The sequence below is a fragment of the Panthera onca genome, chromosome A3 (assembly GCF_046562875.1).
Source record: "Panthera onca isolate mPanOnc1 chromosome A3, mPanOnc1 haplotype 2, whole genome shotgun sequence".
NCBI classification, from domain to species: Eukaryota; Metazoa; Chordata; class Mammalia; order Carnivora; family Felidae; genus Panthera; species Panthera onca.
In genome coordinates, this window is record NC_138341.1 from 19,414,522 (window position 1) to 19,438,239 (window position 23,718).

The 23,718-nt window shown below is 42.1% G+C and overlaps 1 long non-coding RNA gene across 1 annotated transcript; it reads left to right on the top strand.

Annotated features, from left to right (window-relative positions):
- Positions 1 to 442: 442 nt before the first annotated feature.
- Positions 443 to 23,070, top strand: LOC132689994 (uncharacterized). The gene is made up of 4 exons (XR_009615190.2): positions 443 to 495; positions 5,882 to 6,008; positions 20,658 to 20,838; positions 22,581 to 23,070. It is a non-coding gene; the product is annotated as an uncharacterized LOC132689994 (long non-coding RNA).
- The last annotated feature ends 648 nt before the right edge of the window (positions 23,071 to 23,718 follow it).

Below are 23,718 nucleotides of genomic sequence, written 5' to 3' on the forward strand. Positions count from 1 at the left end.
CTGATGTGGAAATCTTGTCTTTTCCATTCGTTTATCAATGCTTACATTCATCTTATTTCAACACTTGCTGACATTATATTTATACTTCACATTTTTTCACTTTTGTGCTGCTCTACAAGTTTTCCTCTGGCAGATATTTGATGCTTGTTATGTGTTGCCTCAGAATTTTGCACAACCTTCTGTCGTAACACTAACTACTTGGGTTGTCATGGCCCAGAGCAGGGGCTCTAAAATCTGATGGATCTGGGGTAGAATCGCAGCTCTGCCCTTTACTAGCTTTGTGACTGCAACCAAGTTACCTAACCTACAGCTTTATTTTCTTCATCTGTCAGACAGGGATAAGAATAAGAATAATTATAAGTGTTAAACTTGATAATGCATGTAAAGTGCTTAGTACAATGTCTGGCGCCCACTAAATGTCAACTTACCTTTACAGGCACCTCTGTGTCTCCCCTCCTGTACTATGGTCTCTGTGGAGACAGGAACACAGTCCCAGTAAGTTTATTGAGTGAATTTACAGCTCTATGTAAATGTTCTTTTTCTTGACCAAAGGTCATATGCCATGTTGGTTCACCCTCTAGGGGGCTCTTTTACGGAGAAAAGAACCCCAAAGAACCTCCTTCATGCTCATCTGGTAGGGCATTCTTAGAAGTAGATAATCTAGTTATTGATACTTGTTCTCCCTATCTGTGGTTTAGCAAACTCTTGTTGATGCATTTCCCCAGAGTTCTTGTGTCCATTAGTTTTTCTGGCCACTTGCCCTATTGAAGACATGCCTGCAGTTTTTCTCGAATGGCTAATCATTTTTCCTTTCAAATTTACCTTTACTTATTTATTTTTTAAACATTTATTTATTTACTTTCAGGAGGGGAGGGGCAGAGGAGAGGGAGAGAGAGAATCCCAAGCCTGCTCTGGGCTGTCAGTGCAGAGCCCTGTGGGGGGCTCCATCTCACGAACCGTGTGATCAGGACTTGAGCTGAAATCAAGAATGAGATGCTTAACCAACTGAGCCACCCAGGTACCCCTTAAATTCACCTTTGAATCCTTATTCCAGGGTACACTGTATGCAGCTAAACTTATTTTGCATTTAGCAACTCTGAGAAATATAAACATGCAATTACAGGACGCATTATCCTCTTTCCTGTAGTTACCCCAATGTTGCTTTCCCCGTGAACTTTATTAAGAGTTTAAAGGGGGAAACCAACCTAGCTATCTTTCTCTTTGACTTACTGCAGTAATTAAAATAGTTCCTTTAAAAGTAATGTGTGGATATATTTATAGAAATATAGGTATAGTTGTGGATATACTGGAGATATGTACATGGTTGTATATATGGATGAAAAAGTGTTGCAAAATATATCTCAAAAAGTTAATGGTGGTAATTGGTAACCATTGGGTGGTGATATTATGAGTATTTATTTTTTCTTTGTACTTAAAAAAATATTTTTTAATGTTTATTTCTTTTTGAAGGAGAGAGAGACAGAGTGTGATTTGGGGGGCAGGGGGGCAGAGAGAGAGGGAGGCATAGAATCCAAAGCAGGGTCCAGGCTCCGAGCTGTCATCACAGAGCCCGATGCTGGGCTTGAACCCACGAACCGCGAGATCATGACCTGAGCCGAAGTCGGATGCTCAACCGACTGAGCCACCCAGGCGCCTCTTTCTTTGTACTTTTCAACATAAATCCTCGTTGGGTTGCTTTCCTTTCTGCTCTCAGTTTAGCTGTGACAATTTTCTCAGAGACTGCTAATTGTCTTCAAAGTCCTTTTTTCCATTCTTCTTTAGTAATAGAATTTTTAGCTGAGTAAAGGGATGCCCAGAATAAATACTACGTTTTACAGCCTCTCTTGAAACTAGGTTTGAGCCACGTATCTATCTTCTGGTTCATGGGATGTCCTTAGAAATGTCACGTGCGATTTGGAGAAAGGGTCCTTGAATAGGAGATGTGCATTTTTCCTCTGTTCTTTGTCCTTACCGACTGAGAAGCAGATGTAGTGGCTAAAAGTTGATAAGCCCTTTTGGATCATGTAGACAAAGGTCCCGCTGCAGGGACAGCAAACTGGAAAGCTGGAAGAAGCCAGGATCCATGACGACTTTGTTGATGGGCCCATCCACGCTTCTAGGCCCCTCCTCTCTGGATGGCTTACATGAGAGCAACATGGATGTTTAAGCCACTATTAATTTTGATTTTATGGTACAAACAAATCAAATCTTAACTGGCATGGAATTAGTGTATCATTCCTATTATGCTTTGCCTCAAAGGTGAAGAATTTATATTATATGCTCTTCCCTGGACATGTATAACATAATTTCCATAAGTGAACTGTTCTGCCTTAGTTCTTAAACTGTTTTAAGACTGTTCAGTCTCACAAAGCTCTAGTTCCATGGCCACATCAGTACACATTTTCCAGGAGACACATGTGTGTGTTTGTGGCAGAACCCGTTTGTCGTCGCAAAATTTTAGAAACCACTGATTAATATGGTTAATGTAAATCAATGTAAACATGGTTAAATAAATTGTGGTATATTTCTGCTATTGAATATTATACAACAGTGAAAATTCACTAACTATAATCATATTATTAATAAATCTCAGGAACATAATGTTGGGCCAAAAGAATAAGTCCCAGAAGATGACGTGTAAGTTCAAAAACAAATAAAACTAGCATAAAGTTTTGGCCCAAACATATGTGTAATAAAATGTACAGAGAAGCGGGGCGCCTGGGTGGCTCAGTCGGTTGGGCGGCCGACTTCAGCTCAGGTCATGATCTCGCGGTCTGTGAGTTCGAGCCCCACGTCGGGCTCTGTGCTGACAGCTCAGAGCCTGGAGCCTGTTTCAGATTCTGTGTCTCCCTCTCTCTGACCCTCCCCCATTCATGCTCTGTCTCTCTCTCTATCTCAAAAATAAAAATAAACATTAAAAAAAAATTAAAAAAAAAAATGTACAGAGAAGCAATAGTATGATAGAGGGGCCTGGGGGGGCTCAGTTGGTTAAGTGTCCAGCCCTTGATTTGTGGCTCAGGTCACCATCTTACAGTTCCTGAGATTAAACCCCCAGTCGGACTCTGTGCTCACAGCATGGGGCCTGCTTGGGATTCTCTCTCTCTCTCTCTCTCTCTCTCTCTCTCTCTCTCGCCCTCCCCCAGTCACACTCATGCTCTCTTCCAAAATAAATAAATAAACTTAAAAAGAAAAAAACCCAGGGTATGATAAAAGCAAAATTTAAGAGGACGGTTACTACCGAGCGGGCATTTGGGGGATGCGACAGAAGAGGAACACGTAGGTCAATGTAAGTCATGGAGGCCTTTTAGCTCACGGGTTGAGAGTTGGATCTGAGTGGTTTATTGTATTATTATATAGATTATATAGAGTATCAATCAATTCAATGAAGTTTATGTAAGGACCAAAGGACAAATCATAGTCCTTGATTCATGGCACATTATTAACATGAATCAGGATTATGATTAATCCAGTCTTGTGCTTTTGAAGTTCACAAAGCAATCATAGTACTTATGAAGCTGCCTATTAGGCAGGACTCGTTTTATTTCTATAAACCAGGCAACAAGCATGGATGCGTTTCTATTTGTGTACCCAACTGTTTCCCTATCCAGGTTTTTAAAAATAAACTTTTAATTTTAGAATAGTTTTAGATTTACAGAAAAAAAGTTGCAAAAATTGTACAGTTACTGCAAACACCCCACCAACGACCAACCCTCTTTTACCTAAGTGTTAACATTTTACATTACTACGATACATTTGTTCCAATTAATGTACCAGGGATGGTACGTTATTATTAACCCTAATGAGATTGTAAGCGTCCTGAGAGCAGGGCTTGTGCGTCTCAGCACTCCCTAGCATCTTGCCTCTAGTCGGCTCCACGTGTGGGGAACTGATGAGGAAATTAAACTTCCTAAGTGACTAAATTATCCGCAGAAATAAGGCCCATATTTCATGATCACTTATAATTTGCTTTAAGCAGCTAAAGCTGCTTTGAGATATAACCCTGAGCTAAGTTGGGTTTAATGTTCTTAAAAGTCACTGTTTCTGAATTATTTACAAGGGTTCTCATTAGAATGAGCGCAGGGAGCTGAGTGCTGAAGTGGGTATTTTTTTTCTTCCCTCGGTTTCTTTTCTAAATCAGGTCACAGAAAATGGATGCTATTTCTTTAAATAATATAACCAAGCTGATCCCTGGATTACAATTAGGTTACGTAACTTGCTTATGAGCTGCTTTTCATTAAGACTTGCAGTGGGCAATGGGGCTTTACATTTCAGAGCAAAGCTGGAGAACAATCCTGCTAAAAGCCAGAACACATGCGGTGTCAGAGGCAAGGACTGTAATAACATCGGCACGGGAATGAGTTCAATGTAGGCGGCTTCTTTTCTCTTTAAATCCTTAAAACATCCTTTGTCCTACCAAACTGCCTGGTTCCAAATACATCTAAAACATCCGAGAGAGAGCGGAGGGCCCTCACCAGGAGGGAAGGTCGCTGTGGCTGGTCCCAGAGAGGCTGAGCAATGGGGAGCTCTCTAGGGAGGACATTATCAAGTTTCTGCAGAACCATGGCTCTGTTTCATTTCTTGCAGAACACAAGTTACTAGGAAACATTTAAAAAATGTGGCCAAGGGAGGTAACAAAAATCCTAGCATCCGCCTATAACCGTATCTCTGCAGATGGGCATTGCAGAGGTACGTACGGTAAGTAAAGTAGAAGGTATCAGACCAGGTAGAAAACAAGAAGCTTGATGTCAAAAGAAGCGAGAGTCGGAGGAGATTCTGGATGGGGCTTCAGCAAAACATACAAACATCTGTTCTTAGAAGTGGGGATACAGGGGCGCCTGGGTGGCTCAGTCGGTTAAACGTCCAACTTCGGCTCAGGTCATGATCTCGCGGTTTGTGAGTTCGAGCCCTGCGTAGGGCTCTGTGCAGACAGCTCAGAGCCTGGAGCCTGCTTCGGATTCTGTGTGTCTCTCTCTGACCCTCGCCCACTGTGCTCTGTCTCTCTCTATCAAAAATAAATAAATGTAAAAAGAAAAATTAAAAAAAAAAGTGGGATACAGCCAACTTTCCCCAAAAGGAAGTTGTTCATCCTTGTAATCCAGGGTACTCACTGCAGGTGGAGACCATTTTTTGATACTCCTAGAAAAACCACCTCACAGAACGCGATAAATGCTGGAAATTGAAAGTTTACACATTGGAGTAAGCAAAGGGATCAGAGAATGGGACAAAGTGCTCTTGACAATAAATACGCAGGAAAAACTCTGCTGGAGAGTGACCCGGAACAGGCTCGTAGAAAGAAAAGACAGTGTAACGCCCAAATTCTACCGAATGCAAAATTCCTTTTGGAAATGGAGTTACTGCATAGTGATTGAAATAGCAATCAGGAACAATTCAATGAACTTGGAGCCCTTTATGTACTTGAAGAAACACCTGTGATTTGCTTCCCGGGAACAGCCAAAAGTGTAATTCTTTAAGCAATTAAAGTTTGCTTCTTAACTTTTGATAAATGTGATCTGATCCCAAACTCAAGAAGAATATCTTATTATGCCGCTCTATAAAATAATGAATAGAGAGAAGTTCATCTCTTTTGTCTTCTAGTTAACTTAAAAAAGTTATGGTTAACTTTCAACTACTAATATTTAATATTTCTAGTTAATGTTTGTAAGTTTTTTAACTTTAAGACAGACCTTTAACTATCAATAATACTACCAATGCAAATGTAAACTGCATGCTTGAATGCAAAGCAGTTAATTAATTCTAATGGTATTGCACATTAATCTTGGCTTCAACGCAGTCTAAAACTTGCCTAAGCCCTGTTGGTTGCTGGGGAGTCTTTGATTCTTGTGTGTGTGTCTAATTTACTAATGAACTTGGTGTCATTTAGGGCTGAAGCAAGCACATCTGAACGGGTCTGGCTGCTCTGGGCAGCTGGGGAAGGGCACCCACAGTGTTCTGAACAGAGTTGGAAGAACACCAGCGCTGAGATGAGTCAGAGCCTCTCAAAGTGTGTGGTGAGTCACAATCAATGCCCCCCACCCTACCCCAGCTGTAACAAAAAAAAAAAAAAAAAAAAAAAAAAAAAGTTGGGGGGGGTAGTTCTAAAAGGGAAGCAATTAAAGGACACACCACAAATCTCCTCCCTCTTATCCTTTGCACCCTGAGTGTGCCTTCCTAAGAAGGCACAGACCAGAGACCATAGTCTAAGTGCTGGCCAGAAGGAGAGCCAACAAAGCTAACTCTGATTCTAACCGTAGCATGACAGACCATAAGAAAGGGGACAGACGGGCCAGCACTTGCCACTGGGGTGTGATCCCCAGCAATGAATCTTGGAGAATCTGTAAGTGGTCCCAGGATCCAGGGAGATGTATCAGGGAGTGTGTGAGCCCTGCATCTCAGACAGTTGGGTTAAGTTTAACTCCTTCTGTCATTTATGCTTGTGATATTGGGGCAAGTCACTTAAAAACTCTGAACCATATTTCCCTTATCTGAAGGTAGTAATATTCTTTCCCATTAGGTGGTTGGTTTGGTGATGGGGGGTGGGAGAAGGGACTGCAGGTTGCTAAGCAGGATTTCGTGGTATTGCTCAGTTCAACACTGAGCCTAAAATGAAGGAGGTACTCCATAAAGTAAACGCTGAATGACTAAGTAATCCTGCCCCTGGATCATCTGGGTGGTGCTGTGCTTGATACCCGGTGGATATGTTTTCCAGGACACAATTTCTTTAGACCCTCCCACATTCCCCAGAGATCAGGAACTGTCTGTCTGTCTTCTAACCTGGGAATTGTGTATGTTCTATGAGGAAACATTACATAGAAAAGCTACAAGTTTAAGTGTCTAAAGGATCAAAAAGCTCGGTCCGGTAACCTATAGATGCGTACAACCTTCAAAAAAATGGCTCTCCCCTGCCAATAGGCTACCACTGAAAATTAATATCTTAAAATTTTTTTTAATTTTTAATTTTTTATTTTGAAGAGTATGGGAAAGGGGCAGAAGGAGAGAGAGAGAGAAAGAGAGAGAGAGAGAGAGAAAATCTTAAGCAGGCTTCGCATTCATTGTGGAGCCTGACACAGGCTCAAGTCCATGACCCTGGAATCATGACCTGAGCTGAAATCATCAAGATCCGGAAGCTCAACTGCTCAACTGACTGAACTACCCAGGTACCCCTTGAAAATTAACATCTTAATGATGGCGAGAAAGCCAGAGGCTTTGTTAGTGCTCACTTTGGAGAAATACCTTTCAGCATTTTACTGAAGCCTTCTTCTCTGAAAGGCTTTGTTTTGGGTCCACCCAACAAAAAGAATTGCAGATAAGGCACAGAAGCCCTATCTAAAACCTCCAATCTAATAGAAGGAAATGACTGTGCAGAAGTCTGGAGTACAGAGGCAGGCTGCCGTAGGAAAAGCCTGAAGACAGAGTCGTGAGACAGTCTTGCTAATTTTTGTAATTCTCACATGGCCTATTGTTCCGTCATGCAAAAAAAAATAATGCTAATGCTAATGAGGTAATAGTAATCATGTAATCGCAAACATCCCGAGTACTTACTCCATGCCAAACAATGTGCTGAGAGCCTCGTGTATCTATAGGTTGCTTCCTTTAATGTTTACAACTCTACTAGGTAGCTTCCGTTATTGAAGCAGATTACGGATAAGGGAATTAAAGCAAAGATTTTTCTCTAGGAGATGCTAAAGACATTCATTTGCTTGTTCATCTGAATTTCAGCACCTTATAAAAATTTAGGAAACAAAAATGGAAGAAAAATTGTGTTTTGCTTCTAGATGCTACTAGAAAGGGGAACGAAGAAAACTAACATGACTTGAGTAGTGATTATGTGTCAAGCACCTTCACATGTGTGATTTCATGTGCTCTTCATTTCACAGGTGAAGAAACGGAAGGTTAGAGAGGAAGGGAAGTTCAGATAGAGACCACATATGCCTGACTCCAAAGTCCACGTTCCTCCCATTCTATCAGTGAGATTCTGGCTCTGCCACTAGCTAGCTATCAAAGTCACTTACATTTTCCAAACCTTAATGGTAAAATGCAGATAAAATGTCTGCCCATACAACCCTTAGGACATTCTGAGAAATCATGTGAAATAATTGGAGTGGTATAAAAAATGAAACAGGCACAGATCCCAACAGCAAATAATCCAAATTCAAATACAAGAGATATAAACATAACTTCTTTTTGTAAGTTAGGTGTCAAGACACCTGGCTGGCTCTGTTGGAAGAGCATGCAACTTTTTTTTAATGTTTATTTATTTTTGAGAGAGAGAGAGAGAGAGAGCGCGAGCATGAGTGGGGGGGGGGGTGCGCAGAGAGAGAGGGAGACAAAGAATCTGAAGCAGGCTCCAGGTTCTGAGCCGGCAGCACAGAGCCCAACGTGGAGCTTGAACTCATGAACCAGGAGATCATGATCTGAGTTGAAGCGAGAGAGAGAGAGAGAGAGAGAGAGAGAGCGTGAGCATGAGTGGGGGGGGGGGGTGCACACAGAGAGAGGGAGACAAAGAATCTGAAGCAGGCTCCAGGTTCTGAGCCGGCAGCACAGAGCCCAACGTGGAGTTTGAACTCGTGAACCACGAGATCATGATCTGAGTTGAAGCTAGATGCTTAACCAACTGAGCCACCCAGGCACCCCACCATGCAACTCTTGATCTCAGGGTTGTGAGTTCAAGCCCCACAGTGGGTGTAGAGATTACTTAAAAATAAAATCTTTAAAAAAAAGTGAGGTGTCATCATACCTGTCTGAGAAAAACGTTGGGAGCACAGAAAAGAGTTATTTGTGTTGTTTGGGTGAGCCATGGAAGAATCCATCTAAAAGGTAACATTTGAGCTAAACCTTTAGGATAAGGAGGATTTCATTAGGTTAAAAAAAAAAAAAGTAGAGGGAGGATATTATAAGGAGAAATGACAGAGGCAAAGGCATGGAGGCATGAAAGAATGTGATGTATCTAGGACACTGTGAGCTGTAGAGAATGGCCAGAATACCAGGTGCTCTGGGATTAACAGATGATGAGCCTAGAATGATTGGACCAGACTCAGAAGGCCTTGAATGCCACGTTAAGACCTTTGGACTTAATTCTGTAGACAAGTGGGAGCCACCAAGGGTGACTACCCAAAGAATCCACAAGGACAAAGAGTCTGAGCAGGGCCTTTTGCCATCCTGTTCTTGTGATGATCACAAAGTCCCATGTTCAGAACATCACAGTCTGTTGCCATGGAAATAGTAATGGGCCTCACTATGGGAATAAATTATCCTCATCATTATACCTTTCTTCCAAGGAACTCAAAGTGTTTGTTGTATGTGTTTTCTTTTTCTTTTCTTTTCGTTTCTTTTCTTTTCTTCTCTTTTCTTTTCTTTTCTTTCTAACAGAAGCACCAGATGGTGGTTAAGGGAAGGAAGAAAGCCTAAAGACTGTTGAATTAAAGGAGATTTCAAAGGAATGGAAGGAAAAACACAAGTTGAATTTTGAAAGGTTTAATCAAAACAGATGGCAGAATATCTCAGCCTGAGGGAAGGGGAAAATTGTCTCAGAACCCATCTGAAGTGGGAGCTTCTTCACCCTTGCTTCCTGGGTCCCTGTCTGCTGCCTCTCTGCAGGCTGACAGTTCAAGCTGGATAATGAGGAAGGAGAGGCGCATGCCTGTGTGTGTGTGTGTGTGTGTGTGTGTGTGTGTGTGCACACTCACACGTGTGTGAGTGTAGGAGATAACATATATGCCAGACACAAGAATTAACGTTGTTGAAATGCTTTTTAAAGTAAGTTGCTATAAATACTGATTTATTGTGCATGTGATCTTTATTTTCAGACAAAACAATTTGTTTTAAATAATCAACAGAAAGTTTTACGATCTTTACAAAATTGTAAAGGGGTATAAAGAAACTATTGTTTTTGTGTACACACTTTCCTATATCATCCTAACCTATTTTAATTCAGTCTTTGAATAGAATACTCCTATGAGGTGGGTAGGCATTGCTATTCTTTTTTTTTTTTTTAATTTGAGAGAGAGAGAGTAGGGGAGAGGGACGGAGGAGGAGGAGGAGGAGGAGGAGGAGGAGGAGGAGGAGGAGGAGGAGAGAGAATCCCAAGCAGGCTCCATGCTGGGGCTTGATGCCACAACTCTGGGATCATAACCTAAGCCAAAATCAACCGACTGAGCCACCCATGTGCCCTTGTTATTCCTTGTTATAAAGGAAGACAAGGCCCACAGGGCTTGTAAATATTACCCAGGCTATTTGTAAGTGGCAGAGCCTAGTCTGGAGTCTGGTTAGCTCAGGCATTTTCCGAAGTTCCAAAAGAGTTCTGGCACTGCCACTATAAACCTGAGAAAAACTGGGCAAGTTACTCTTCCTTTCTGGGCCTCAGTTTCCTATGTATGATCAGAGGAAAAGCTGTGTCCACTCCAGCACTCTTTAGAAGCACGAACAAGAAGTATGAAGAATGAAGAAGAGTGAAGAGCACTATGCATATTTTCTGATGGTCTGTGCTCATCATTTGAGCTCTCTGGGTCCCTGTCTTGCCAGGTTGCCTGAGTTATTTTGAAGGGACCAAGTGTGTTCTGAGGATTGAAATACTTATTTCAAAACAAAAAAAATTATAGGGGTGCCTGGGTGACTCAGTTGCTTAAACATCCAGCTCTTGACTTCAGGCTGGGTCACGATCTCACAGTTTGTGGGATTGAGGCCCACATTGGGCTCCTTGCTGATGGTGCGGAGCCTGCTTGGGATTCTCTCTCCCTCTCTCTTCCCCTACCTGACTTGTTCTCTCTTTCCCTCTCAAAAAATAAATAAATAGACTAAAACAACAACAACAACATATAAAATGCAAAAGGTGGGGAGAAGCTAGGGCATTGGGGTACATGTAGTGGTTACATTTACACAACACATGTATTTAATGAGTGTCTACTATGTGCCAGGCACTGGCTCATTGAAGGATGTACTACAATGAACAAAACAGAGTCTGTCCATATTAGATAAAGTGTTAGTCCACAAAATCTATAAAGAACTTACCAAATTCTACACCCTAAAAACAAATAATCCAATGAAGAAGTGGGCAGAAGACATGAATAGACACTTTTCCAAAGAAGACATCCAGATGGCCAACAGACACATGAAAAGATGCTCAACACCACTCATCATCAGGGAAATACAAATCAAAACCACATTGAGACACCACCTCACACCGGTCGGAGTGGCTAAAATTAACAACTCAGGAAACAACAGATGTTGGTGAGGATGTGGAGAAAGGGGAACCCTGTTGCACTGTTGGTGGGAATGCAAACTGGTGAGGCCACTCTGGAAAACAGTATGGAGGTTCCTCAAAAAATTAAGAATAGAACTACCCTACGACCCAGCAATTGCACTACTGGGTATTTATCTAAAGGATACAAAAATGCTGATTTGAAGGGGCACATGCACCCCAATGTTTACTGCAGCACTATCAACAATAGCCAAATTATGGAAAGAGCCCAAATATCCATCAACTAATGAATGGATAAAGATGATGTGGTTTATATATACAATGGAATACTACTTGGCAATGAGAAAGAATAAAATTCTGTCATTTGCAACAGCGTGGATGGAACTGGAGGGTATTATGTTAAGTGAAATAAGTCAGAGAAAGACAGACATGTTTTCACTCATATGTGGAACTTGAGAAACTTAACAGAAGAACATGGGGGAAGGGAAAGAAAAAAATAGTTGCAAACAGAGAGGGAGGCAAACCATAGGAGACTCTTAAATACAGAGAAGAAACTGAGGGTTGATGGGGGTGGAGGGGGCAGGGAGAATGGGTGATGGGCATTGAGGAGGGCAGTTGTTGGAATGAGCACTGGGCGTTGTATGTAAGTGATGAATTACAGGAATCTACTCCCAAAGCCAAGAGCACGCTGTATATACTATATGTTAGCTAACTTGACAATAAATTATATATATAAACAAAAACAAAAACAAAACCAACCAGGGTCTGTCTGGCTATCCTAGAGGGCCTAGAAAAAGAGCAGTCATGCAAGAATTTCCACCTGGAAGCTGCACTTAAAATGAGCCATGGGGTGCCTGGGTGGCTCAGTCGGTTAAGCGTCTGACTTTGGCTCAGGTCATGATCTTGTGGTTTGCGAGTTTGAGCCCCACATTGGGCTCTCTGCTGTCAGCACAGAGCCTGGAGCCTGCTTCAGATTCAGTGTCTCCCCCTCTCTCTGCCTCTCCCCCGTTCGCACTCTCTCTCTTTCTCAAAAATAAATAAACATTAAAAAAATAAACAAAATGAGCCATAATCCTACGTGAAAGATTACTTCCTGAATTTGTATCTTGTACCTTCTTCAAGGAGGGAAGGAAAGTTACATCACTTTTAACCTGCCCTAACAGTGAAGCATGTGTCCCCACTCCCTGTGCATCCTTACCGCATATAATGCTTCTCAGCTTCCTGAATGTTTCTGGGGTTTAGATATGAACCACACATTAGACGGATCGAGGCAAAAAGCCTTGCATTTGAATGCTTTATCATTCTGCCTTTTATGGACTGCATTACTTCATGGAATGTACTAGTGGTTGATAACTCAACTGGCTGCACGTTGTGGTTTTGCTGTGAGCAGGGAAAGGGAAGAGGTGGGGGAGGAAGAAGGAGTACACAGAAGCCCAGCCCAGGGATGTGCTGGCTCCTTAGCTTCAGGATGATCTTGAGTCCTTCTGAGCTGTCAATATTTTCCATTAAAGACTATACCTTTTGGTCTCTAATACATTCTCTCTCGACGTACTTTTTTTTTCTGCTGCCCCACTCTGACCACCCGATGCAGTTCTGTGCACAAATTTTACTGAAGCTTAAGCACATTGGCAAGTGTTTCTTACCCAAGGCCTTTAGGTATGGGGCCGGTGGAGCCAGGGAAGTGCATCCCGAATGGGTTATAAATGCCAGGGGGGTTAGGAGAAAATTGGAAGAGCCTGTAACCAAACAGGGCTTGGAAAAACCTGGAGAGGCAGCAATGAGGAGCAGCGGCTGGGAGCAGAGAAGTGGAAGGGTCTGGGTGGGGGTGGGGTGGGATTTGGGAGACAGAAGCCATTAGAGAGATCTCAGGCATTTTCATGGCCACGGCAGGTTCATTTTAAGGCAAGGATGGAAGGACATAGGACATGGGCCTTGGCCTTGGAAAGGATTTTGGATTTTATTCTAGGAGTTATTGGATTGGATGTTAGGTATGATTGAGAAGGAAGAATCAAGGAGTCAAGTGATGGTACCATTTATGGAGGTGAAGACTTTTAGATAAGAACCAGGATCCTCGACTCTGAAAAAGTCATTTCATTTTGCTTTTGTTAAGTTTGAGTTGTGTTTGGATGCAGGAGCCTGAAACCGAGGAGAGTTTTGGGTTGAACAGTGAATTTGAGAGATGTCAATATATAGACACTTAGTACGTATTCAGATGTAATCATCTAGGGAGAGAGTGTAAAAGTAATCTTCTCTGCATTTTCAAAGAAGAGAGAACTCAGGGTAGGGGGAGATTAAGTACCATGTCAGACAGACCCATACAGACACTAGTAATCGGTGGAACCGAGATTCAAACCAAGGTCCATAATGGGTACAAAGAATAGTTAGTTATTTTTGTTGCTGTATTTGTGGCTATTTTTTCTTGCTGAGGTTAAGGCTTGGCTCTATTACATTTATGTAAAACCAGCTTAGCACCCTAAATAGCCCTGTAAAAATCCTCTGCAATGATAGTCCAGTGCCCTGGGAAACCCCCAGGCTCTGCCTCCCACCTGTCATTGTAAACCACTTGCCTTGTCCTGGGATCTCAATTCCTGTTCCTTTGCCCAGCACCTGGTTATTTCTGTCTCTTAGCCCAGATCCTTTGGCCTGGCACTTCAGTGGGACTCTCTGGCATGTTTCCAGCTTTGCCCATGCTTGCTATCTTTCCCTTGACTCCATCAGTTAGAGCCCACGGGCCAGTCTTTCCTCATCTCTGAGCCTAGTCCTGGATCCCAGATCCCTGCAGCAAGTAGGGTTCCCTGGTATTTGCATGTCTTAAAAGGAAACCTTAGGCAATTTCCTGTCTCTGTACCTTAATATATATTCTTTCCATTAAAGGCATCTTGGATATATTCTTCTTACTCCTATCTTATTTTTCCAGACTTGGGCTAATCAAGTAAGATACGATCTTCATTTCTTTATCTTGGATCTTCTGAGCCTTCTGTTTTGCTTTTCTCTTCCATCTGTCCCTTATGACTTTTATACCTTTAAAAAAAACCTACTTTACCTTCTTCTTCTTGTTTCCAGATATCTTTGTTTTTCTTGAAGACCTTTTATCATTTCACGCCTGTGTATTGCTCTCTCCCACACTACATCTGATTATTGCTAGCTTCAATATTAAAATAAAATAGTTTAAACTTCATTGATACCTTTTGACGTTGACCAGTTCTAGCTCTTGCTCTGAGATGTCTTCTTACAATCACAAATATTGTTTGGGGGACAGCCAGGTATCTAATCATGCATTTCCTTCATTGCTAATATAGGGTGACCTTCAGGTGGACTTCACCTATTGGTTATCTGTGGTCAACATTCATTCAGATTGTCCAGTAGCCATGCTGGCAGCCGTTTAATATTTTAAAGATCACCCTGGCTAAAATACTGATATTTCTAGAATAGAGGCATACTGAAAATGCCACCTGTTAACTTTAATCAGCCTGAGAACTCATTGATACTAAATGTCAGTTTATAAGACTCTTGGTGGCCCACTGATCTCCAAGTTCTTCCTGGAAATAGTGTGATGAAATGAACACAGTAACATCCCAAAGAGATTTATAGGGCTTCCTTGCTCTGATTGCTGTTGCTATGACTACCCAAGAATCTGGATTTCCCTTGCCCTTGTCCAGGGATTCTCAACCAGGGCACCTTTGACCCTTGGGGCAATAGAAGAATCTCCAGTTGCAGGGGGGGAGGATTGCTTGGAAAAACACATTCAATATTAGAATATACTTTTATATTTGAAAAACAGATGTAGTCTTTTCACTATTCAGACTAAAGAAAGTAAAAATGAGCATGTGCAGAAAATAAAATAATCTCAATGGGGCAGCCAGGGAGAGGGCAGTGTTTTTCTAATTTTTGTTGTTGTTGTGACCCATAACAAAACAAGAAATACATTCTACATCTTAATTTAGTACACATGTGTGTATGTGTGAATAATTAAAACAAAAAATTTTAAACAGTTCTTATTCTTTTAAAAAATAAATTGCTGGTCAGGAGCAACTGCATTGATTACATGATCCATAGTTTGAAAACATTTCCTTCAGGTGATAGTGTTAGAATCTTTTGTGGTTTTTTTTCGATATATGAAATTTATTGTCAAATTGGTTTCCATACAACACCCAGTGCTCATCCCAACAGGTGCCCTCCTCAATGCCCATCACCCACCTTCCTCTCCCTCCCACCCCCCATCAACCCTCAGTTTGTTCTCAGTTTTTAAGGGTCTCTTATGCTTTGGCTCTCTCCCACTCTAACCTCTTTTTTTTTTTTCCTTCCCCTCTCCCATGGGTTTCTGTTAAGTTTCTCAGGATCCACGTAAGAGTGAAACCATATGGTATCTGTCTTTCTCTGTATGGCTTATTTCACTTAGCATCACACTCTCCAGTTCCATCCCCGTTGCTACAAAGGGCCATATTTCATTCTTTCTCATTGCCACGTAGTACTCCATTGTGTATATAAGCCACAATTTCTTTATCCATTCATCAGTTGATGGACATTTGGGCTTTTTCCACAATTTGGCTATTGTTGAGAGTGCTGCTATAAACATTGGGGTACAAGTGCCCCTCTGCATCAGTATTCCTGTATCCCTTGGGTAAATTCCTAGCAGAGCTATTGCTGAGTCATAGGGTAGGTCTATTTTTAATTTTTTGAGGAACCTCCACACTGTTTTCCAGAGTGGCTGCACCAATTTGCATTCCCACCAACAGTGCAAGAGGGTTCCCGTTTCTCCACATCCTCACCAGCATCTATAGTCTCCTGATTTGTTCATTTTGGCCACTCTGACTGGCATGAGGTGATATCTGAGTATGGTTTTGATTTGTATTTCCCTGATGAGGAGTGACGTTGAGCATCTTTTCATGTGCCTGTTGGCCATTCGGATGTCTTCTTTAGAGAAGTGTCTATCCATGTTTTCTGCCCATTTCTTCACTGGGTTGTTTTTCTGGTGTGGAGTTTGGTGAGCTCTTTATAGATTTTGGATACTAGCCCTTTGTCCGATATGTCATTTGCAAATATCTTTTCCCATTCCGTTGGTTGCCTTTTAGTTTTGTTGGTTGTTTCCTTTGCTGTGCAGAAGCTTTTTATCTTCATAAGGTCCCAGTAGTTCATTTTTTCTTTTAATTCCCTTGCCTTTGGGGATGTGTCAAGTAAGAAATTGCTACGGCTGAGGTCAGAGAGGTCTTTTCCTGCTTTCTCCTCTAGATAGTGTTAGAATCTTGGGTGAAGGTGCACTTTTTAAGCTTATTTTGTTTAAAAAGGCATTTTTTTTTTTTTTAGAAGTTGACCAGGTCCTTCAGATTACAGACTTAACTTCCCTCTTTCCTTCCCTTCCTTTCTCTTCTCTTCTCTTCTCTTCTCTTCTCTTCTCTTCTCTTCTCTTCCTTTCCCTTCCCTTCCCTTTCCTTCCCTTCCCTTCCCTTGTCCTGTCTTCTCTTCTCTTCTCTTCTCTTCTCTTCTCTTCTCTTCTCTTCTCTTCCCTTCCCTTCCCTTCCCTTCCCTTCCCTTCCCTTCCCTTCCCTTGTCTTGTCTTGTCTTGTCTTGTCTTGTCTTGTCTTGTCTTATCTTATCTTGTCTTGTCTTCTCTTGTCTTCCCTTCTCTTGTCTTCCCTTCCTTTCCCTTCCCTTCCCTTCCCTCCCCTCCCCTCCCCTCCCCTCCCCTCCTCTCCTCTCCTCTCCTCTCCTCTCCTTTCCCCTCCTCTCCTCTTCAGGGTCTCTGTTACATTTCTTTTATCTCAACTTACACAGGCAATGTGTGAGTGCAAAACTAGTGTGCAAAGGAGTGTGGAAATCCTAGATTATATAACACACGAAGCTGGTAAATTGTAGGTACATGGTTTCATGATTTAAACTTAAACTTATCTGACAATCTACTAAGAGCTTGCTTAATAAATTGATTATGAATAAATATATCATTCATTCATTCATTCATTCACTTTATCTCGTGATGTTAGTTCTACCAGGTAATGTGTGCCCCTCAGTCTCAATGAAAGCCCAGTTCTTAGCTCACCCAGCTTACAGGGAAGCATGGTCTGATTTCCCTACATACTTAAAGTCTCACTGTCCCACACAGGATGTGTCACACTCCACTCAGCTCCCACACAGGATGTGTCACATTCCACTCAGCCTCTTGATATCCTCCCTCACCAGCATCTCCTGGCTACTCTCTTGCTGGGCTTCCTCTTAATCTACTGTTTAACTTAACCTTTTTCTAAGAGTGACTTTCTGAGCTTTTCTTCTATTTCCTGATCATCCAGCTCCTCTATTGCTTTCACCTTTCCCTTCCCCAGAAGGCACGAGCCCAGAGCAGGTGTGTCACCTACCTCGTCTATCAGACAACTGTGCAAGCGTAGTTTCTTAAATCCAATCTGATATTCTTTTTCCTGGTATAAATTAGTAAGATTCGTTTTAACATTTCAAGCTGGTGGGAGGAGGAGAGGACTACTTTATGGCCTCTGAATAAGAACAACTGCCCAGTCTGCCTATTCTAATTACTGGGGGCCAGTGGTGGTGGTGGTGGGGGGATGTGTGTGGAGGGGGATGGAGCACAATGCAGTGTTAAGAGCATAGATTTTGGAGTCGGGCACTTGGATTGATGCTCTGCCACTCCCTAGTGGCTTATGACTTTTCTGTCTCTTTTGGCCTTTGGTGGTAATCTTACTGCCTACTTCACAGAGACATGGTGAGAATAGAAAGAAAAAAAGGCGGGTAACACAGCACCTGGAGCCTAGTAAGTGCTCAGTAAGTGGAAGCTATTATCAGCTATTATCTCTTGGAAATGTACACTATGGTAAGGATGTCCACACACTCAAATCGAAATGGGAAGGCCTTTTTCCTTGCATGAATGAGGTACATCTTGTTGGCTTGTGGCTTCTCTGCTTCTCTCTGCACATCTATTTTCCTCTGTCTACTGATAGCTCAGTCTGCTTTTTTGTTGTTCCTTGCCTCTTCAATGTTAGTTGGCAATTTCAGCTACCACTGCTGTGTTTTTTAGTGCAAAGATCCAGGAGAGGGAACTAGGCTTGCCTAGTTTACCTTTTTGTCCCAGAGCGTAAGGGTAGGATGGCCCTGAGTCTGGGGCTCACTTCATTAGTCATGCACTGTGTGACTACTTTTGGAAGGAGAAGTGGTTGGTGTCTCCTGGGACTTACTCAAGAGGACACACTTGGGAGAGAAGGTGGAAAATGTCTTGTCTCTAGTTGAACTTCTGGTTCAGCATACATCCTTATTTTGATCTAAAGAGTCCTAGAGGACAACAACAAAGGTCTACCAAGGTGACAAATGGTGCAATTAACCAGTCCATCACTTAAATAATGGGAGTGACCATTTGCTTTATGAAGAGAACTCTGCTTTTCATTAGGAACCCTCATGGGATTCATTCAAATTGTAGTTGCTTTTTTATGCACATACAATATACTTTATTTTACAGAGGGTGATCACCTATAGGTTTTTCTTAGGAAAAGTAAGTTTCCTGTTGTCACCACCACTTTTTACACAATACTCAGCCTAGCTCATTAATTTGCATTCTTAGATATATACAAATCTTTTTTTCACTAGTTTATATATTATTGTATCCAATTGACAAACATTCTTCACTCAGCATCTCTTTTTACTTCCCCCTTTATTCTTTCTTTTTAATTTTTCCATTTTGTAATTTATTTTGGAGAGAGAAAGTGTGTGTGTGTGCACATGCACTTGAGCAGGGTGGGGAAAAAGAAGGAGAGAATCCTAAGCAGTCTCCATGCTCAGTGCAGAGGCTGATAGGGGTTCAGTCCCACAACCCTGGGATCATGACCTGAGTTGAAATCAAGAGTTGGATGCTCAACCGACTGAGCCATCCCGATGCCCCTCCCCACTCTTTCTTTCTTTCTTTCTTTCTTTCTTTCTTTCTTTCTTTCCTTCCTACTTACTCTTATGCCATTTTTGTTCTCATTTCAGTCTTATTTGTTTTTGCTGTTTTCTGTATATTTCACATTGGTGGACATTCAAGGACATTGATGAAAGAGCCTCCAACCAAGGGTTTCTAGTGCTGCAGCAGCCACATCCAGGCTTCCATAGCACAGGAATACCAGTACGTTGATCCTCACATGTCTTGTGTGTACTTCGATACCATGCAAGTGATTATAAATCCTAGTTCTACAGTTGAGTCTACACTCCAAAATTGTTATCAATAAACTGGAAGACTTGACACTTTATAGAAACATGTTCTTATCAGATATAATGGCCCTGACTCATTAACTCCTTAGTTCATCCCCCCCAACCCCCACCCAATGGCTGCTATTTGGCTCTCTTCTGGATATTGTGCCAACATCTTAGCACATTTAAAATTAAATTTAGCGGCGCCTGGGTAGCTCAGTTGCTTGAGCATCTGACTCTTGATGTTGACCCAGATTGTGGTCTTGTGGGTCATGAGATCGAGTCTCACAATGGACTCCATGCTGAGCCTGCATGGAGCCTGCTTGGGATTCTCTCTCTCCCTCTCTCTCTGCCCCTCCCCTGCTTGTTCTCCCTTTCTCTTTCTCTCTCTCTCTCTCTCTCTCTTTCAGAATAAATAAATAAACATTAAGATTGAATTTATTGTATTCTCCCTCAAACTCTATCCCTTTCTAGCTTCTCTGCAGGCAACAATGAGAACGATGATGGTGAACTGTACTGTGTCCACTTGTCCAGGATATTGTCGCTTGTGCTGCTCTTTCTCCAAAATCGCCGTATTTGTGCCTCACAAAACTGCTATGAGGCTGGTAGAGACCCTTTACAAATGAGGAGACAGCACAAGAGGGGATAAGTAATTTGTCCAAAGTGACAGAGGCAGGTCTTCTGACTGTTGGTTCTGTGCTGTAAGCTCAGGAGCACAACGCAGCACCTCAAGCTCTGACCTCAGGGTTGTTTCTGTTCCTTTCAGTCAGTGTGTCCCGCACGGAACACATCCCAAAGCTTTCCTGCTTTCTCATCTGCAGTGTCCCACACTTGCCGTTGTCAAACTAGTTAGACCACTACCTCCCAGTGTGGGCCCTCATCTGCTCACTCCTCGGTCCCTGGGAACACCTCTCATTTTCTGTTCTTCCCTTCTGCTCTACTCCAGCCTGAAGACATTTGTTGAGACATGAGTTTATTTTACATACTGTCTCTCTTTCACAACTTCTTCCCTTTTTGCCATGTCATTTTGAGGTCTAATTCTGGCTTCCTAGCAGGACCGAAATGCGGGTCTCGTATACAACAGCTGTTAGGACAGTAGCACCTCATTAGTAATTCCCACAGCCATTTGGATAGTAAATATCTGTGGCTAATTGGAAAAAAATCATATGTGTAAATATGCTGTTCTCATGATATCCCTCCCTCCTAGCCTACATCAGCCTCCTGTTTCCTATTTTAGAAAATTCAAAATAGGCCCTATATCCAAGACTGCCTGTTAACTGTGAATTTGCTGACCTTGCCCTAGGTACCAAAGCAATGCAGCACTGAAACTGTCTGTGCCAGCCTTCAAAGATGCATGTAGCCAGGGCCTCCCTTCAGGGAGCAGGTGATGGAACCATCAGTTTCAGTGATGCCAGAAATTTCCCAAGGAATAGGAAGAGAACTGACACTTATTCTGCACCTCCTTGATGCCAACACCAAGTATGGTATTGTATCTACTTTATCTCATTGAATCCCAACATCAACCCTACAAAGCAGATAGAGATGGGGGTGGGGAAGGTCCCAGTGTGGCCACCCAACCTAAATTCAGAGACAGTAGTTTAAGGATAGGATCTGGAAATCTGGTGGGAAGGGACCCAGGTGCTTGAAGAATTAAGGAGGGCCTGAGAAATAGCTCCTTCTATGGAGAATGGGGCATATTCGGGTAGAAGTGGGAGGGGTGTCATGAGTATTGTCAACTCCCTGTCACTAACATCATCTGCTGACTCTGCTGTGGGGGTTCTGCCTTAATCCTCCTGAGACTGCACAAAAGAGCAGAAACAAACAAAGCCATTTCACTTGAAAGCTATTGAGGCAGAATGTTATGACCTGAGGCACGCTTGCTGGGCAGCTCAGGTGGCAGAGTGCAGCCCACGGGACTCTGGAGAGACTAGACACAGAGAGCACACAGTGACCTGGAGCATGAAGGCATAGGGCACCTGCAGCCTCAGCCTAGGCCTTGGCCAGTGGGCAATAGACTTTACCCCTGACATCAGAGCTGGGTAACAGGGACATGGTCAACTCACTCCATGGGCTGCTTGGATGACTATAGCTCTTTAAGAATGTCATGAGACAGCCACTGGCTCCATGTCACATGCCCCCTCCCCACTCCCAGAGCCATTTGGGAGGAAGTCAAAGAGGCCTATTCCACAACTGCTACTTTTGCTGGCACATTTTCATCACTCTCCGTTCCCACACCTGGCTGGGATGGCCCGGGAAGCAGGCCACAAACCTATCTTCCTCTCCATTACACAGATGAGAAACTGAGGCTTGAGGAATTCACGTCACTTGCCTAAATTAATACAATTAGAAAGTGGCAGCACTTGGATTAGAAGTTAGGCCTTTTTCATTTTGAAGCCCATGCTCTTCCCACTTTCTTGTTCATTCAACAAGCACGTATTGAGTGCCTACTGTGTATCAGGCACAGGAGGCAACAGGAAATAAATATAAGATTCTGCCCAAATGAACCCCACACCCAGTGGCAGGGGTTGGTAACTGTTCACCAAAATTCATGAGCTCTCCTTCTTCCCGGACTCATAGCTGGGCTATATTTCCCATCTTACTTTGCAGTTAGGTCTCCGGCTTGCTGAATGTGAGTGGAAATGATGAGTGACACTTCCAGGCCTGGCCCATAAAAACCTCCCTCACATGTTTCTCTACCACCCTTGGAAGCCATGTGTGGAAAATGGCAGAGCTGCCTCCGCTGATGAGGAACATATGATTTGGCCTGTTACATGAACAAGAAATCAATTTATATTGTGCTTGAAACATTATACATTTAGGAATTTGTTTTGTTGCAGCACTGGCTGTATCTTAATTGAAACATACTCCCACACGAATATTGCCTGGAATGGTTTTCCTTGTACCAAAAAAAATGACAGATCAACTTTCCTCCTTTTTAAACGAAACTGCTTTCTGGAGACAACTCTGAAAATCTAGTGGTGTTCTATGGAGAACGATCACCTGTTGGCTGAATGGGCAACACCAGAGACTCACGAGAGAAAGCTTGCCTTGGTCCAGTGCTGCCCATACGAGGGACAATTCTTCCTAAGTATGGCTCTGTATTAGCCATCCCACTTTGCAAAAAGACCTGATGCTAAATCCTCCAAACTGGCTTCTATCAGTTATAATAAAGGTGACATCGTAACCTCTCTCTGCCCCCCTTTTGTTTTACTTTCGGTTTGTTCAGATCTCAGGTTGCGAAGATGGCCACTTCTTATTGAACCCCTTCCGAGACCTTGAAGATTATAATAATCTTTGGACAAACCAGCGGTCAAGGGTTGATTAATTATATTACGGTGATTGTGCAAATAATCCTCACAATTGAAACAAGTGGTAAACTATGATTATGTTTTGGTTCTAGTATAATTTTTTTCCTGAAGTGAATAAATGCCCTATTTTTGCTTTAAATATTTTTAGTTTTCTACGAAGTGATCATTATTTTTTCCAACTGCTAGGATTTCTCTGTCAAAGATTTTTAAACAGTACAGTAAAATCCTAACCATAAATGAAAAGTTGATAAATTATAAAACATTAAAATTAAGAATGTATGTTCATCAAATGGCATGATTAGAAGAATAAAAAGGAAAAGCACAGAATGGCAGAAGATATTTGCAATACATGTATCCAAAAAGGGACTTATGTCTGGAATCTATAAAGAATCCCAATAGATCAATAAAAGAGAGCACAATTAAAAAAAAAATGGGCAAAAGATTTCAATAGCACTCCACAATAGAGGATTTCAACTAGCTCTAGACCTATGAAAAGGTAATCAACTTCATTAGTCATCGGGAAATTATACACTAACACCACAGTGAGGTCCTACACATCTACCAGAATGGTTAAAATTAAGAACGCAGATAATCCATGTGATGTCTAAAATGCGGAGCAACAGTAACTCTTACACGTTGTTGTTGGAAATATAAATCTGTGCAACCATTTTGGATAACTATATGTACTACCTATTAACGCTAACCTGACTCTGTGAATGAGAAACTCCACTCCTTGATATATACCCAATGGAAACGAGTATATATACTCACAAAAGACGTGGACAAGAATGTTCCTAGCAGCACTGTTTGTAATAGTTAAAAAGAGGAAGCAAATGTCCATCAGTAGTAGAATGGATAAACAGTGATGTACTATACAGCAATGAGAATGAACAAATTATGACTATTTGCAGCATCGTGGATGAATCTCGTAAAAGGCAACATGGGATGAGAGAAAATGGATACAAAAGAGCACATAATATACGACTCAATTTACATAAAGCTCAAAATCAGGCAAAACTCAGGGTGACTGGCTGGCTTAGTTGGTAGAGCATGCAA